General features: G+C 37.8%; 1 pseudogene; it reads right to left on the bottom strand.

Moving 5' to 3' along the window:
- Positions 1 to 3,288: 3,288 nt before the first annotated feature.
- LOC133682181 (cytochrome P450 734A1-like) lies at positions 3,289 to 10,240 on the bottom strand (annotated as a pseudogene).
- Between the last annotated feature and the right edge of the window lie 8,776 nt (positions 10,241 to 19,016).

Raw genomic sequence — 19,016 nt, 5'->3', positions numbered from 1 at the left:
CTAATTTCTCAATATAGCCAATCATTCTCAAAACATAGGTGTTCACTGAAGAACATCCTATCATCTTGCAGCAAAATAATTCCTTGAAGGTCTCATACCTTTCAATCATACTGACTTCATCAAACAATTATTTGAGATGCATAATCATAGTATGGGAATCCATATTCTCATGTTGCTTTTGAAGTTCAAGTGACATATTGGCTAACATCTCACATGCAGCTTGTTCATCATCATCAACATGACATTAATGTTCATTCCTAACTTACTACTTAGCATCCTCAGTATGGACATTTGGAATTGGATTTTATAGAATATACAACCTTTTTTCTTGCTTGAGAACAATTTTTACATTTTGATGCTAGTCTAGGAAATTTGGTCCGGTCAATTTGTTAGCATCAAATATGCTTCGTAAGGATATGTTACTACTCATTTAAAATACCAACCTATTTATATAAAGATAAGAGTATTTATTTCATACATACATATTTAAATTCCAAATTTAAATAAGATCTTTAATTCTAATTTGTTCTCCCATTATTTTCTTGCAAAATTAATAGTCCTCCCTATTAATTTGGGAGAACTCACTTAGATTTTTCTAGTGAGCTAGGATCTCATTTAATTTATTCGACCTTGAGTGACTTAATAAATCAAAATAAATTTAATTAGATAGATATCATAGTTTATCAATCACATCTCTATATGACTCATAGATTAGTTAGGTAAAAACTCTTTGCCTAAACATATCTTAAATGTTTCGCCTAACCCATGCCTCTAACCTCATATGATCATGAGTAACTCATCCAAATCAAATAGGTTAGTTAAGTATAACCTAATTTTATAGCATTAAATATATTCAATTAACGATAACCTTAAGTAACTCAACAAGTTATCCAGGAATAAAACTTTGCTTCTATGCATATAAAATTGGAAGGGAATTATTCATGTTCCCAACATGCACTTAATATATTAATGAGGTATTTATTATCAATTAGTTAGATCTCATACATAACATTTATAACAGATATACATTTTATACATAACAATTTATATATAAACATACACTCCTAGCATGCCATTGTAATTGGATAATTATGGACATGTCTAAGCTAATTCCCTTGAGTCATTGAAGGGAATTAGATGGTCAAATCATAAGCAGCTATAGAAAGTGTTCATAAGTCCATTGCAAGCACCTCGATTGTAGCCTTCATCACCATTTCTTTCTTCATCTTGGATTACATAATAATTTTCTATATAAATTCCTACAATTCTAAATTACATAAAATTTACATGATTAATTAAGAAATCTCGAGTTACATTCGAGAAGAATTAGATGAGAAAAGAATTGCAACCTAGAACAAAAAATAGAAATACGACAGGACATACGAGCCCTATTTAATAAAAATTCCAATCATTCAACTATTAAATAAAAGCATAATCACATTGGTCTTTGATATTAACAATCACTCATCATGCATAAAACATTTTAATATGCATAATTAAAAATATATTGCATGTTATTCTAATTATTGGCCTTATGTACAATTGAAAATAATATTTCTAACACTTAGAAATATTCAATCAAATCCAATTTGAAAATATCCCAAACAATTTTTTTAATTTTTGCTTCAAAAACTCTTATTAAAAATTAATTAAACAATTTAATTCATTCCTAATCCTATTAGAAAAATTAATTCTATAATTAATTTAATTTAGGGTTTCAATTTTAATATAAAATTATTATTTTTTATATGAAGGGCTAAAATTATAATTCCAGCTCTAAATATACCAAAAAGTGATTAGATATAAGTCTGAGGGCTATATACATAATTCTACCCCTAAAAACCCTAATCTAAATAGTAGGGGTAAAATTGTAATTTTTTCCCTGTCATCTTCTTCTTGCTATTGTCGGCATGGTTAGACCACGCCAGTGGCAGCCTTTAGTAGCGGCACTAGTACTCCCACTGCACCTGGTGACAATGCAGGGTAACAGCCCCCACGCAGCCCTAGTCTAGCGATGTTGGGCCTTCTGCCAAAGGTGACTGGCTGTGCATGTAGCAGAGCCAGGCACACCAGCGATGCTGGCGCCACTACTTGTGTCTATTGTAGCCACCTAAAACCAGTTTTAAAAAATTAGTGGTGAATTCCGGCCAAATTTGGCTAGAATAGTAACCAGAAAGAATAATAAGAAAAATTATTTTTTGGAAAAACAAATTTGCATATAAATTTAATTTGCAATTAATGTCATTAACAATTAAAACATGCAATCAACAACTCTAATTGTCTAACGAAGGCTCGGATGCCACTGTTGGGTTCTCGAATATCATATATGCAATGAAAACAGTAAAACAAAATTATTTAGGAGTCCCTAGGATTCCGTTAGACAAATATAGAGTTGTTTAGAGATTTATTACCTGAAGATTTCATCTTCTTCAGCTTTGAATAATTATTTAAATGATGGGTTTTCACAAACCACAAGTTATCCAATTGTCCGACCTCCAACAATAATCCACACGAACCACCAGTGAAAAATCTTCTACATCTCTATTTAGGAGAGAGGAATTGTTACACATAGAGTGTTAGATCTCTATTCTGTGACATACGAAGTTTTTCTGTCTAACAAATAACCACACAAAAATAAAAGGCATAACTTACTATTTATAGCAAAATCTGAAAATCTCTATAAATTAACAAAAAATCAATTTGCCACTTGAATAATATCCATATATCAATTCATGAAAATTTTAGAAATTAATTCAATCAAATCCATACTTAATTTTTCTAGGTCTATATATAAATATAATTTTTGTATTAATTATATTGTGGTTCTTAATTTCTAAAATATATTTTAATTAAGCTATACTTAGTTAAATCATTCAAGTTTAATTTTTTACTAATAATTTTTAATGTGTATAACTTATTAAAATTTTAATATACTAGCCCAAATATTAATATGTATAATCTTTTAATATAATAATATCATATCTAACCCCACCGAATTATAAAGCGATGAAACACGCTCACTTTTTTATTGAAAATAGATTATACGCTAACTGTCGGGAGTTTTGGCATGTTTCAGGGGCATCTACCTCCACTTCATTTTCCTAGGAGAGCTCTTGACGTGTAATGGCATATTCCAGATCTATGTAAAATTGAGCAAAGACTAAACCTGCATGACAAAACTCAAATGACCAATTAAACAGACAACAAAAATTATGCCTTAATGACATAAAAAAACTCATTGAGCGTAGGCTCATCTAGTGGACCAACCAATCAAGTTCTCATGCCTCATGAAATACTAAATTTTGAAACTTATATACAAAAATTTGGTATGTGAAAAGACAAGAATATCTTTTTTGAAGGTGCAATCCTTCGGGTTGTAAGTATTTTACAGGAACATCAGATTATACTGCTAACCAACCTTCAATTGGAAATCTTGCGGAAAAGTATCTGTGCACCATATTGAGGCTGCAAGCTTATAAAGAGCATTGGAGCGTGAACATAGGTTGGGGATACTATGAAAGAGTAATGTTTGATGAGCATAGCTAGGACAATTTTTGCCTCAACAATGGCTAAATTTTGACCAACACAAATTCTGGGGCCTATCCCAAATGGGAAAAATGAAGCAAAGTGATTTCGAGACTCATTAAATCTCGAGGGATTGAATTCACTGCCATCTTCTCCCCATATATCAGTATCATGATGGACAGCAGTCAAGGATAAATAGATTTGAGTGCCAGCAGGAATGTCCAGGGTCCCAAGCTTAACCTTTTTAGATGCTTGTCTCATCAACATAGTAGCTGGAGGGTAGAGCCGAAGTGTTTCATTGAGTATCAAGTTAACCTGCAAGATAAGGAACCGGGATATTAACAAAAAGAAATTTAGAATTATTATGATGTAGAAGAGCAAAACTGCACCCTTTTAAAATTCTTACAACTCTGTCAGGCTAGTATTCTAAGCTTACAATCTTGAGATCGTTTAAATTCTCTGCCACTGGAAGATCATTCCCTCCACAGACAGAAAACACTTCTTCCCTTGCTTTGTTTTTGCCATTCTTGATGTAATGCTAAGAGTATAAGCGACCTAGTCAAAAGATTGGCAGTAGTTTCCTTTCCTGCAAAATAGAAGGTCTTGCATTCATCTATAATCTCCTCTACCCCTAACATATCTTCCTTCCCTTTGTTGGGGATTCCGGCTCCCCTGCGTGGACCGGTGATGTTCTGATAGTTGTCTATTAAAAGCTAAGCACACTGACACACAATATTTAACGTGGTTCGGCAAATCGTCTATATCCACGGGAGAGGTACATATTATTAGAGATAGAGAAAGGATACAATACACATATATGAAGGAGGAGGATCACATCCACTCTACTCAACTCCTAGCTCTCATTGTTGCACTTGCAGCTGCTGCAATCGCAGCAGCCATTACAGCCACTCTCTTCTTCTCTTCTCTCTTATTTTCCTCACAATCTCTCTCATTTTGATGCTCTCTCTCGGTGCCTATTTATAGGCTTCAATGGCAACTCCTCTTGCTTATTTGTCAACAATGGTGGCCACCAACTCCAGCTCATCTTCAACAATGGTGGCCACACCAGCAGCCCTCTTTGACTCTTTAACAATGGTAGTCATCCTCTTCTAGAAGATAGGCTGCAGATGCTGCCACATAAGTGGCAATATCCCAACAATCATCCTCTTTGTCATTTATGTGGGCAATTGTCCTCTTGCTTCTTCAGCACATGCTTGCATTCTGCAGCTCTTCTAAGCTTACCATTCCGAAAGCATCTTTAGCCAAGTTTACAGGTACTTGCCAAACCTTTCCATCACCAAAGTCACTAAAGCATCCCTTTGCTCACTCCAAAAGATCACTTCAACCAGATGATTTGTCATATCTCATCTGAAGAGTGTTAACGCTTGTCTCTGGAACAACATTCCCCTTCAAGCATATCAACCATGCTTGGTCTGGAATGATTTATCAAGCCTCACATCAAGGCTTACGTCAGCATGCATAGTTGGCATGCCAAGGCAGCACCCAGTCAGTTGACACGTCAGCACTGTGGGACCCACCTTCCACGTCATCAGCCGCAAGCCGAGCTGAGATGAGTTGAGCCAACAGGAGCCGAGCCGAGTTTGAGCTAAGCCACAAGCCGAGGGATAGGATCCAGTGTAACTGATCCTAGGTGCAGCCGGATATGAGATTGAAATCTGGGTCGTTCATCAGGCCAGAATTTTTTGATCAAATCTTAGCCATCTAAAATGCGATTTGGATGATTTCAGACTTGTTTCTAGTGAATTTGATCGTTCCGGATGCAATGGTATGGTCTGATCATTGAGATTGAGACTGAAAGTGGTGGTGGTGAATTAAGAAAAGAGATTGCCCGATCAGGAGGCATCTAAAAGTCATCATGGTGGTCGATAGAGATGAAGAAGAAGAAGGTGCACATGTTTACCCACGTCATCAGCCGCAAGCCGAGCTGAGATGAGTTGAGCTGATAGGAGCTGAGCCGAGTTTGAGCCAAGCCGCAAGCCGAGGGATAGGATCCAGTGTAGCTGATCCTAGGTGCAATCGGATCTGAGATTGAAATTTGGGTCGTTCATCAGGTCAGAATTTTTTGATCAAATCTTAGCCATCTGAAATGCGATTTGGATGATTTTAGACTTGTTTCCAGTGAATTTGATCGTTCCGAATGCAATGGTACGGTCTGATCATTGAGATTGAGAGCGTGTTTGGCAGTGTGGTTGCGGGTGCTTTTCAAATAACTTTTCGTGCCAAAATGCATGCCAACGATGTTTTTTCATTTTTTAAAAATCATTTTTGACATCAGCACATCAAAACGATCCAAAACGTACAAACCATATTAAATTTTAGCAAAAAAAAAATTTCAAATTTTTTGGGAACGCAGCCGCAACCGCGTTCCCAAACGGTGCCTGAGACTAAAAGTGGTGGTGGTGAATTAAAAAAAGAGATTGCCCGATCAGAAGGCATCTAAAAGTCATCATGGTAGTCGATAGAGATGAAGAAGAAGAAGGTGCACATGTTTACCCAATTACATGTGTTGAACTGCTAAATGGAGAGATTTTTTAGTTGCTGAATGAAGGTAAAATTAGGACACTCTAGACACCCGATCAAGTGGATGATTTGAGGTGAAGAGTGGAAATTGACGAAGACCAATCTTAACGAATCTAAGCATTGGTAGTCTTGCCAGATGTTGAGAAATCAAGTATAAAACCAAGATACCCCAGATCACTTGTAAAGGAAAGCCGCAACAAAGCTAGCAAATGGTTGTATATATGAAAAGACAGTACAGTGGATAGATATGGCCTAAGAAGTTTTGTCTAGGAGATTGGGTTTTTAACGGGACTAGTGTGACCCCACCAATCTTTCCTGAAAACTTGCTTAGTGGAAGGATTATCCATACGATACTATTTTCGTATATATAGCAGTTTGTAATGAAACGGTTGAAGACTAGCAAGACGACGGCACAAGGGAACAGTTGGGTTCTGTATGTTCAAGGATCTGATAGAGTAGTGATTTCTCCTAAGAAATTAGATTTGGTGACTGTGATTTCTCGAAGGGAGAATTGATTAAGACCCTGATAATGGAAGAGAAATACAGCAAGGGGATAAAGATTGGCACCCTATTTTGACTTGGATAGATGTTGTGACAGTTTGAGCTGCTGTCAAACATAAGCAAGGAATAAAGAGAAATCTGGAGAACAGAAATTGCACGAGGGCACATGGATATTGTGCAGGAGTACTCGTGATTCAACGAGGTACTGTAATGAGACAATAGGTGCGAGGAGAAGAAGTTTTCCCAAATGAAGCTTAGAGTAGAGACTGTGTAAAAGTTGTTTACAATGTGAAGTCTCTTGTGCTCTTGATGAAAACAACAAGTGAGAACCTTTCCAATGCATGCAAGGATGAAAAAATGAGCTATTGCAGAAGCACCTAGTTGAGGGGGTGCAAACACATGTGATAAAAGGCGACCGTCTATAATGAAAGGCGAAGACACCAAAAAGAGTTGGTGTAAGTGGAGCTGTCAAGCGCGATGACAAACGACGTAGAAGCTCCAAACATAGAAAATGAGATGGAAGATTGAGAGGAGTATACTGCAACTCTCTTTCTATATGATCAGTGGCAGTGATCTCTCCCATAATCCACATAGTGGTAGAGAATCTTAAAGCCATATTAAAGCATTTCCGATGAAGGAGGATGAGACCACCCCATGACAACGGGCGAAGACACCTTAAAGAAGGTGTAAGGGCCATGAAAGGAGCCCAGTTCAGAATGCCTCAAAGCCAATGTGATTGCTAGATATGAGTGGACAGGTGTATGGATAGCCAATGAAATGGCTATAATGAGAGTGGACAATAAGTGGATGACTTGTGGAGCATTAAGACGCGACTGCTAGGAATGAGCAGAGGACATACACAGGTTCCGGGAATAAGTTAGCTCTTGTCAAGGTGATGAGCTCGGTAATGGCATTGTAATACTCAGAGTATGAAGACAGATATGGATCAACCTTTAATGAGCTACCCTCATGGTTAAAGGTGGAGAGCTACCTAGACTCTTAGGACTAAGAGTGAGAGACTCACGAAAAAGTAAGGTGTGGTTCCTAGGGTGGAACAGAGGGCAGACGCAACTCCGGGATGAGTAGACTCTTGGAAGAGTGGTGAGCTCGTGATCACATTAAAATACTCAGATAATGACTATCACACTCGGAAATAGATATTTCCATTTGAGGGGGTGTTGTAAGCCTTGATATGAGGCTTGATAAATCATTCCGAACCAAGCATGGTTGATATGCTTGAAGGGGAATGTTGTTCCAAAAACAAGCGTTAACACTTTTTAGATAAGATGTGACAAACCATCTAGTTGAAGTGATCCTTTAGAGTGAGCAAAGGGGTGCTTTGGTGACTCTGGTGATTGAAAGGTTTGGCAAGTACCTGTAAACTTGGTCAAAGACGCTCTCAGAATGGTAAGCTTAGAAGAGCTGCGGAACGCAAGCATGTGCTGAAGAGACAAAAGGACAATTGCTCACATAAATAGCAAAGAGGGTGATTGTTGGGATATTGCCACTTATGTGGCAGCATCTGCAGCCTATCTTCTAGAAAAGGATGACTGCCATTGTCAAAGAGTCAAAGAGGGCTACTGGTGCGGCCACCATTGTTGAAGATGAGCTGGAGTTGGTAGCCACCATTGTTGACAAATAAGCAAAAGGAGCTGCCATTGAAGCCTATAAATAAGCACCGAGAGAGAGCAGCAAAATGAAAGAAATTGTGAGGAGAATAAGAAAGAAGAGAAGAAGAGAGTGGTTGCAATGGCTGCTGCCATTACAGCAGCTGCAAGTGCAACAATGAGAGCTAGGAGTTGAGTAGAGTGGATGTGATCCTCCTCCTTCATGTATGTGTATTGTATCCTTTCTTTATCTCTAATAATATGTACATCTCCCGTGGATATAGATGATTTGCCGAACCACGTTAAATATTGTGTGTCAATATGTTTAGCCTTCAATATGCAACTATCAGAACATCACCGGTCCGTTAGGAGGAGCAGAATCCCCAACACCCTTCCTGATTTTTATATGAAGACATGAGTGAACTAAGTAGATTCCTTGAATTTTCTCTTGCTCTGCTGTTATTCTTGATCAGCATTCTTATCGCTTCACGAGTTTCATTCTCTAGTCTCCTCCTCTCTCTGTTCTTCTTAGTAGGCACGAACCTGCACAGATAATAAAACAAACCTTTCATTCTGATTTCTTTTAGTAGTATTATAATTTGTGGCCATAGTAATCACCTGAACCCTGGAATGTAGACACTTCTCAGAGCTTGAGAAACTAAATGCATTTGTTGTTCCCGTAATGTAAATATGCGCTTCCCTTCTTCATAACTGCTTCCAAAAGCAGTTGTGGATATAATATCTGCTGAGAGGTCATGAAGTTCTTTATGCACATCCATCTCAAACTCATCTCTCCCTCCTCTTATTCCCTCCCATTTCTCTAGCATCTTGGCAATGCTTCCCACAATTTCTGGAACCCAACCCTGTCAAATAGATTTTGGTGTCAGCAGTTTGATGAAATTTGGATCAAATTTGCAAAGATTATGAGGAACCATAAGGACTGCAAAAGGTTTTACATGCTTGGATGAGTGTGATTCTGAACCTCTAATGGTTAGGAACTCTATTCCTAACTCTTAAGGGGTTGGCTTAAGAGGTATATTTCCACCCTGAACTTGTTGAGTTGAATACTTAGGATTAGCATTGCGAGAGATTTATTTAAAAGACTGATACAAGGAGTGTGTTTTATGATCATTCCAAATTACTTCTTCAATGTTTCATTCGGTCACGTGGACCTAACAAGACCGGTAGAGAACCCAAAGTATTCGAGCTCAATGTGTAATAAATACTCGCAAACATGTCTACAATGATAATGAGCCCAATACAAGAATTGATGAGCTTACAAGCGTACCTTAACCCGCTCCATGTTAAAAGCTTGGTTTGTGATCCTTCTATGTAGAGCCCATTTATCGCCATCAAGCCCAACAAGCCCTCCACCAAACAGAACTTTTGATTGCGGGTTAAACGGAATCTTCTCAAATGACCCACTTGTATTCATTAGAATCTCCTTAATCATATCTGGATCGGACATAGCCAATCTAGGCTGGGATCCAAACCAGTAGAGGAAAGTTTTCCCATACTTGCGTGACCACTCGTAGTACAGTGGAGCCACACGGTGAAGAATATCATGGTTGATACATGTTGACTTAGACTCTGCTGCCGCAGCAAATAAACGGCGGATCTCTGCCGAGTTGCCGAAAATGATTTTGTATTTAGGCCCACTTATGCCTGGTTTCTTGAAATGGGTTTGGATGCCTGGTTTCTTGAAATGGGTTTGGATTCTTAGAGGAACCCATGTCAGTGAGAGAGTGAGTTTCAAGATGCAAAAAAGCAGCCAGAGGATCAGAATTAGAAGAAGAGAAGGCATGGTGAAATACTGAATCCAAACAGAAGAGATCAGCAATGGACAGAAGAGAGAGAGAGAGAGAGATCAAAAGGAGGGTTTAAAGTGCTAGTTGAGGTTGCTTATTATTTATTTGCGTAGTTGAAAATTAGAATATATTATTTTTGTATGGTATTGGTGATCAGTTTCTTATGGTGACTTTCGTTGAAAAACTTGAAACCATAGGCTACGTAAGGTGTCGATTTTGGGCGGAAAGTCGGGAACAAGCAAAAATCTATTGTTTAAGAAAGGCCATGGCATTAGTGGAATGCGTAGATCATGTGACGATGTGAAGCCGATAAACGGTTATTTATTACAGTACACTCTTTAAAAAAACCTCAGTTCTCGAGCGAGCCTTTATTGCATCATGTGAAGATGTAAAATTTGACAAAAGCAACAGTGGGCCACCGGCAAGCCAGAATTTTATGAATGGATTCACATTGGAACTTCAATCCATTGGTTATAAAAGTCAAAAGTTTGGTGCTTTTTTTTTTTGGCCTTTACCGCTGGAAAAAACTGGATTTTGATGTCAACATAATTGGATTAAGGCTCGAGCTTAGTGAAAATGACGGTCAGGATAATTGATCAAAATTTTGAAATTCTTCACCGAATTGCTTTGGCTGGATGACGAAACTCGAAAGAGCTGATAAGCTACAAGGAAATTATTTTTGGCATAGGGTGATATGCTAGATTCTAAAATAATTTGGTTCAGTATTCAGCCGAACCTAATATAAATTAAATTTGATGGTATATGAGATCCAAGACAATATAAATCTGGTAAATTATCAAACCCAGTACGTTTGGGTTCAACAATCTACTAAAACCAAGAAAACATTAGTCTGATGTTATACTAGACCCCAAACACTTGGGTTTGGCGATAAGCCAAACCTAGTGTATCTTGAATTGGTGATATGTCAAATCCAAGCAACTTGAATTCAGCTGTCAGCCTAAAAAAACATGAATCTGACAAATAAAATATGATGAATATAGTGTTTCTTTTAAGGAACTAAAAGCCCACCTCTCATCCCTTAAAACTTCTGTCCTAACCTAGAGAGGGTAAAGATCTCTTCCTTTTGTTTGGGAGTATTAGACTTGGTTGTAAGCATTGTTATGGTTAAAGAAGACAAAGGTGTGCAACACTTAGTCTATTTTTCAACCCGAACTCTTCATGACCTAGAAACTAGATATTTGAATGTGGAGAATGTGGCCCTTGCTTTGGTGAGCGCTTCTAAGAAACTCAAGCCATATTTCCAAGCCCACCAGATCATCATACTCTTAGGCCAGCCCTTGTGACAGATCCTCCACTAGCCAGAAATGTTTGGACAATTAGCGAAATAAACCATTGAACTGGGAGAATTTTAACTTCAATACAAACATCGATCAACCATAAAGAGTCAAGCCTTAGTAGACTTTATTATTAAGTGTGCTTTTGAGAATTTAAAGGATATATCTAAACTACAATCTTCAATTGTAGCTTTTACTACACTAGATGTGCCAATAGAACAACCACTACAAGCCCCCGCTTGGAACTTGTATGTTGATGGATCCTCCAATATCAATGGAAGTAAAGTTGGAATACTATTGATCAGTCTGAATGAGCAACTCTTTGAATATAGGGTTCGCTTTGAATTCTTAGCTATAAATAATGTGTCAGAATATAAAGCTATCATGGTTAGATAATGTCTGGCAGAAGCCCTAAATGCATATCATATGCAAGTTCATAGTGATTCCCAGCTAATGATGGATCAATGTCAAAGAATAAATGAGGCCAAAGAACCTACAATGCAGCTATATCTTTAGAAAGTTTTACTTCGCTTAAGAAATGAAAACAGAGAAATTTCAGTCACTCGCATCTCAAAGAGATGACAATCAATGGGCATATCTCTTATTAAATGTAAACACCCAACAAAAAAAAAAGTAAAGTCAGAAACGACTCCATCGTCACTACTGATTTCTGAATTGGCAGCGACATAGTTTTCGTTATCAATTTCTAAGTCAATAGCGATGCAGTTTTTATTGTTGATTTCTAAGTCGGCATCAACGCAGTTGTTGATGATGATTTCTAGGTCAATGGAGGTTGGGTGTGCTGACAAATCCATGCGTTTTGTAAAACCCCAACAAAAATTTAGTCTTAGGCCGACCCATGTTAAAAAGAATTGAGGAGTATGGACCGGTCTGCTCTAAGGGGAAGTGTGAGGGAGCAGAACCGACCTACTCTAAATGGGAACTATGAAGGATATGACCAGCCCTAAGATGAACCAAATAAGGACAAGAACAGAAGTAATGTTCAAGTAGAATAGAAGCAAACTCTAAAAAAAATGAGAAAAGTAATGTTCTTGCACCTTAACTAAATGAAAAGATTCAAGTAGAATAGAAGATGAAAGAAAACGGGTGCAAACCTTTTACAAAAGAATCATGAATGACTTTGAATGTGTGAGCTTAGGAGGAAGGTCGGCCATAGTGAAGGCTGGACAAAACACAAATTTAAGGTGACGAAATGCATGGATTGTGACCTTGTTGGAACCTTAGACCCTACTGAAATCAAAACTAGAAGCATATTGGTGTTAATGACGTAAATTTATGCTTATGTTTGATGAAATTGTATGATAATATGTTAGGATGATGTTGTGCATAATTATGTTGTCTTTAAACCTTGAAGAGCATGTTAAAATTGAAAAACATAGACCATGTTAGGTTGATACCCAAATTCTATTTGTGTGATTGATGAAATTGCATGTTTATATACCATATGAATGAAGGTATGATTGTGTATGCTGACGATCTCAGCGTCAGCTGTGAAATTGTATTGCGTTGATGATTTCTGAGTCAACAGCGACTTAGTTTTCATCAATGATTTCTAAGTTAGTTGTAAACCATGTATGCTGATGATTTCAGTGCCAAATGCAAAACTGTTTTGCGTTGACAATTTCTAATTCAGCAGCGACTCAATTTTCATCAACGATTTCTACATCAGCAGTGGCATGCGCGTGCTAGTGATTTCTGCCGAATAAGGGCCACCAACGAACCAGTTTCACTAATGATTATGTGTTCCAGCGAATCAATTTGCTAACGAGGTTGCGTCCCCAGCGAACCAGTTTCGTTGACAATTCTGTGTTCCAGCAAGTTAGTTCGCTGACGAGTTTACGTCACCAGCGTACTAGTTTCACTGAAGATTATGTGTTCCAGCGATTCAGTTTGCTGACGAGTTTCCATCCCCAGCAAACAAGTTTCGCTGACAACTTTATGCTCTAGCTAATCTGTTCCCGAATGAGTTGGTCACCTACGAATCAGTTCGCTGATGATTTTGTGTTCCAGCGAATCAGTTCGCTAGTGATTTTGTGTTCCAGCGAATCAATTCGCTCATGCGTTTGTGTCCCCAGCGAAGCAGTTTCGCTTGCGATTTTGTGCTCCAACAAATCAGTTCGCTTACAAGTTTGCATCACCAGTGAACCAGTTTCGTTAGGAATTCTATGTTCTAGTGAACTAGTTCGCTGACGAGTTTGCATCACTAGCAAACCAGCTTTGCTGTCGAATTCTGTGTTTTAGCGAATCAGTTCGCTGACGAGTTTGTGTCACCAACAAACCAAATTCGCTAATGATTCTATGTTCGAGCGAATCAATTCACTGACGAATCTACGTCACCCACGAACCAGTTTCGCTGATGAATTTCTGTAGCATATTACATATCAGAAATGGTTCGATGATTAAAGTGATTGCATTGTATGATTGTAATATGTTGAACACTCCAATGTGAATATGTTTATTCTTGAGATATGTGTTTTTACTCATTTTTTAGCCCCACATGCTGGAGATGGTGTGTACCTCTTTTAAACCGAATGCAGGAGTTTAACTCATGTTTGCTAGAAGATTAACAAAAGCGGAGAAGAAAGAAATGGTTTTCGAACCCTGTTTCAGCTATTTTCTGTCCTCTTTATCCTCCCTATTTGCTGCGAAAATCATCAGTTTTCTTAGACTGATTAGGAGTCTTCATAATGCTAAATTCATTCCTTCTTTATCTGGTCTTTAAGGTTGGATAAATCCCTCAGAATTTGCACTAAAAAATTGATTTTGCTCTTGTCGTAATTTTTTGTTCCAACTTAGGCTTTGATTCTGACTTGGTTTTATGCAATATCTGACCATCTCAGCTATATTCTGTCACTCATGACATGTTGAAGAATTGACCTACACCTTTATTGGATCCTAGGGCTCATTGTTCTTATGGCAGACTCTCAGTCAAATTGGGATGCTTGGCATTGTCAGTTTCCTGAATCAGATTAGGAGATCCTTTTGACCAACCAGATTGCAACCAGATTCTGTTCTTCAAAACGAACTTATCTCATTTTGAATCCTTCATGAAAGTTGTAGACCTGTATGCATAGATGATTTAGGTTTTTGAATCTTCTGATTTTGATATCAGAAGCTCAAGATATTCTCATGTAAATATCTAATGAGAAAGCAGAGAATCTTGCCGCGAGAAATGTTCTAGCTCGAGTTTTTGCAATTTTGTTCTTCAAAACGAATTTATCTCATTTTGAATCCGTCATAAAAGTTGTAGACCTACACGCGTAGATGAATTTGGGTTTTTGAATCGCCCAATTTCGATACCAGAAGCTCAAGATGTTCCCATTTGAATATCTAGTATGAAAGTAGAAAATCCTGCTGCGAGAAGGATCCTGGCCTGAGTTTGTCGGTCTGATTCAAGGGACCTGATTTATTATTTCAAGAATTTATCAGGTTAATTAAAGACCAATTTTAAACTTTGAAAAGTAATTGGTTTCGTTGAAGGAATTGAAAAAATAGGGACTGGATCAGAAAAAGTCATAATAATGTCTAGCTAATATCAAGAAAGCAATATATCAAGGAGATAATTACAGAATCATATATAATTACTGCAATATAAAATATCATAGATATAGGATTTGATTGGTGCTGGTTATGGAAAATAATTACTGCAATATAAAATACCATAGATATAGGATTTGTTGGTGTTGGTTATAGAAGACAATCTCTGCAATAATTATTGCAATATTTCCTTGAATAGCACGTGTAGAGATTTCTATATAAGTGAACCTCCAGCCATATGCAAAAGATGGGGGCAGAGAGACAAGAAAAATTAAAGAAAAACACAAAAAAACCCTAAACCAAAACTCATCTTTACCAAGCCAGTCATCCACATCTTCTCTCGATCCTTGATCTCTATTGTTTTCTCCCTCACCTGAACTAGCCAAAGTCGCCTCTCACACACTAGCCACCACTATCATCTCCATCTTCCCTACAAAACCAAGAGCCCCCCCCCCCCCCGAACCTTGCCTTTACTAAACAAACTAGAGAATCATCTCTCACCCAAACACCACCTCCCTATCTCTTTCTTCTCTCTCACTAAAACCAGTACGCCTTGACCGACCTCCACTGTTTTCCCTATTTTCTCCCCTCCGTTACATAGCCTCCTATCCTTCCTTCTTTGCTGTTGTTTTCCCCAGCAAACCCTGAGACCTAGTGCTCTCCCTCTCACAGTCATCACTGCTCATTCCCCTTTCTCAGCCAAAACTTTCCCTATGCACACAAGCTTCCCTTCTCCCTTCAACCGCACACTCTCCCCTCCCTTTCTCTACACAAAAGTCACCTCTCATTTTCCTTTGCCAGCCAGCCATTTCAGCTCCTTTTTCTTCTCCCTTTCCTCGCTGGTACCCATTCCATCTCTCGTCCAGCCCCCTCTCTTTTAGCCAAAACCAGAGAAACAAAGTCTCGCCGAGAGCCCTCGTAAACACCAGCCCTCACTCCCCTTTCTTACCATAAGCATGCACCAGCCATAGCAACAACAACAACCATCTCTTCTCAGTAGAGACAAGACAGACGCGAATGAGAGGAAGGACGAGCAGAAGGAAAGAACATAAATAGACGAAAACACAGAGAGATTAACCAGCACACCTTCGTCATCGCCTTTGTCCCTTCATTTTCTTCTCCAGTTTCTTCTCCTCCAGCGGTGCGACTTTTTCTTCCATAGGCACGTTGAGCTTTGGAAAGCAATAATAGCACCTCCTCCTTCTGCACCAACGACGTTCACACCAGTAGACCAACGGTGCAACTTCTTCGCCAGCACAACAATCTCTTCACTGGCGCTTCTCAATAGCCCAATCGTCTTACACTAGCTACAACCGTGGAGTCATTGTCAGCCCCGACAGCCATCACTAACTCACAGCCTCTCAACCATCACGAGCGGGTATTAGTCGAAGTAGCAGCCCAATAGTGAGATTAGTTTCATCCTGGTCGACACCACCCATTGTCTTCATCCCGTAGCACCAGCTTCGTCCCTGCACCAGGTAAGCTTTTCTCGTCTCTATGCATGCATAAACTTAATTCACTCTGTTACTGTGCATGTGAATTTTACTTTACCAGTAATTGTTCATGTATGCAAGTCTCCTGCTGGCAGAATTGGTTACTGGCTTAAGCCAGTAACCGGGTTGAGCCTAGCTGTATCCAGTCCAGCCCATATGGTTGGGCTAGATCCAGTCCAAAAAAGATTAAAAAAAAAAAGTTTTTGTTTGGCTTCGAGGGGCCATCCTTCAATTGTTTTTTTGGACTGTTCATTTTTCTTGTGAATTTTGAGAATATATGTGCATGGTTTGTTGTCTTTAATTGCGATTAACTATGATGCTTATATTTTTGACAAAAAAAATATAAAAATATTTTTGTGTGTTGCATACAGTCAATACCCTAACATATTTTGAATTTCTTTTTTAAAAAAAAACAAATATTCAAAGTTTTAAAAAAATGAGTTTTAGCATGGATTTCTTAACACAAATATATATATATATATATATATATTCTTGCATTCTGGATTTTACAACATGTTTGTAAAACTCTATAGGATATTGGTCAATATTCTAAAAAAATACAAAAAACTTATTTTTGAGGGAATTCATCTATTATTCACCATTAATATTTGGATAAAGAAATCCTAAATGGATGAATATCCAAAATATTATTGGGAATAACTTGTTATTATTTACTGTCAATGTTAGGATAAAGAAACTTCTAAGTGGTTAATATCCAAAATATTTTTCTAGGAATAATAAGTCATCACACATCCTTGAAAGAAGCATCGATTATAATTGGGGACATTTTAATTTTTGACTTCATGGTTTACGAGCCATGAAAGTATGAAATACTAAGGAAAAAATAAGCTTTTAAAGCACCTTGAATTTCCTTAGATTTCTAACTTAGTCTTTTTTGTTTCTCTTCCTTGCGATTTACGAGTCGCAAACATTTGAAATACTAAGGGGAAATGAGCTCTTAAGCACATCGAATCTACGTAGATTTCTATCTTACCTGTCTCATAAATCATAGGTTATAAATTTAGTCTAAATCAAACACAGATTTCAAGAGATCTGCATTGGTTCTTCTTGGTACTTTGTAGACATATCTAAAGGTGTGATCCACATTGACAAAGGGTTCTTTCTTTTTAGACTTTGAGTCCAAGTTTGTTCATCATAGCAAGCTTATCCTAGAAAAACTGATGGGATTAGAAAACACCAACACCATAGCAATAATAAGGCAAACCAAACACCAAGCAGCTTATCTTAGGTAGGGCATACTAAGGGTGCTAATATCTTATCTTTACGCAACCAGTCCCTTGCCTCAGAATCTCTGAAAGACCAGTTAGGTTTTCTAGTGACCATAATAATAAGCGGCGACTCCCTTATTCATAAAAACAAAAAAAATCGAAATCAATTCCCTGCTCCGAGAAGGGTTCGCTGCGACGTCACGCTCACGCGAGGGTGCGACAATATGTATGATGGCAAGTTATGTGATTTCCGAATTCAAATGTGCTGATTTGTGATTATTGGCGTGTTACAACTGGAATCGGGCTTTTGACCAAACATGGACACCCCACAAGAGGAACAGGTAGGTGGTTTCCACCTTTTTCTTATATAATGTTAATGTTTTGAAATGACTTGTATGAGGATGATATATTATTATGTTGTGACGAATGTTAAACCGACTATGAAATGCTGATTGGGATGTTGACGAATGTTAAACTGATTATGAAATGTGGGTTAAGTTATTGATGAAAATGTTAATGTTCTGAAATGACGTGCTTGAAGATGATATATTATTGTGTTGTGCTTAAAGTTAAACCAACTATGAAATGTTGATTGAGTTGTTGATGAAAATGTTAATGTTCTGAAATGACTTGTTTGAGGATGATATATTATTGCGTTGTGATGAATGTTAAACCAACTATGAAATGTTTATTAAGTTGTTGATGAAATTGGGTTGTTGACGAAAGTTAAACTGACTATGAAATGTTCATTGAGTTGTTGATGAATGTTAAACCGATTATGATATATGAGTTGAGTCGTTGGTGAATGTTAAATCAATTATGAGAGATTGATTGAGTTGTTGATTAGCTTCGGCTAATGGCATCCGAGATGGATAACCGGGTGTTGATTAGCTTCGGCTAATGGCATCCGAGATGGATAACCGGGATGTGATTGATGATTAGCTTCGGCTAATGGCATCTGAGATGAATGATTGGGTTGTGTTTAATTATTAGCTTCAGCTAATGGCATCCAAGACGAATGATCGAGTTGTGATTGATGATTAATTTTGGCTAATGGCATCTTAGATGGATGGTCAAGTTGATTATGATGATTGGCTTCGGCTAATGGGCCGAAGAGATGACAGGTTTGATTTTATGATTAGTTTGGGTTAATGCCATCCAAGACGGATGACCGAGTTTAGATGTTGCGATCAGCTACAGCTACAATCATCCAAGGTGGATGACCAGCGTAAAGGGAGGTAATTAACCCCGACCAATTATCAAAATTCGACCCCACCACTCTTATGGAGAGGTTGGGGCATATGAGTGAGGATAATACATCTAGCGAGATAATAAGTATTGTACAATGTATATGAGAAGTAAATGAAAGAATGTACTCACCTTCAATTGATAACGGAAAGTAACAATAACGTCCTTTTAGATGTTAATTATTATGTTTAGATTATTTATAATTCTTGTA

The sequence above is a fragment of the Populus nigra genome, chromosome 2, assembly GCF_951802175.1.
Source record: "Populus nigra chromosome 2, ddPopNigr1.1, whole genome shotgun sequence".
Taxonomy (NCBI): domain Eukaryota; kingdom Viridiplantae; phylum Streptophyta; class Magnoliopsida; order Malpighiales; family Salicaceae; genus Populus; species Populus nigra.
Note: the sequence above shows the minus strand (reverse complement) of the source record. Positions and strands in the feature narration are given on the sequence as shown.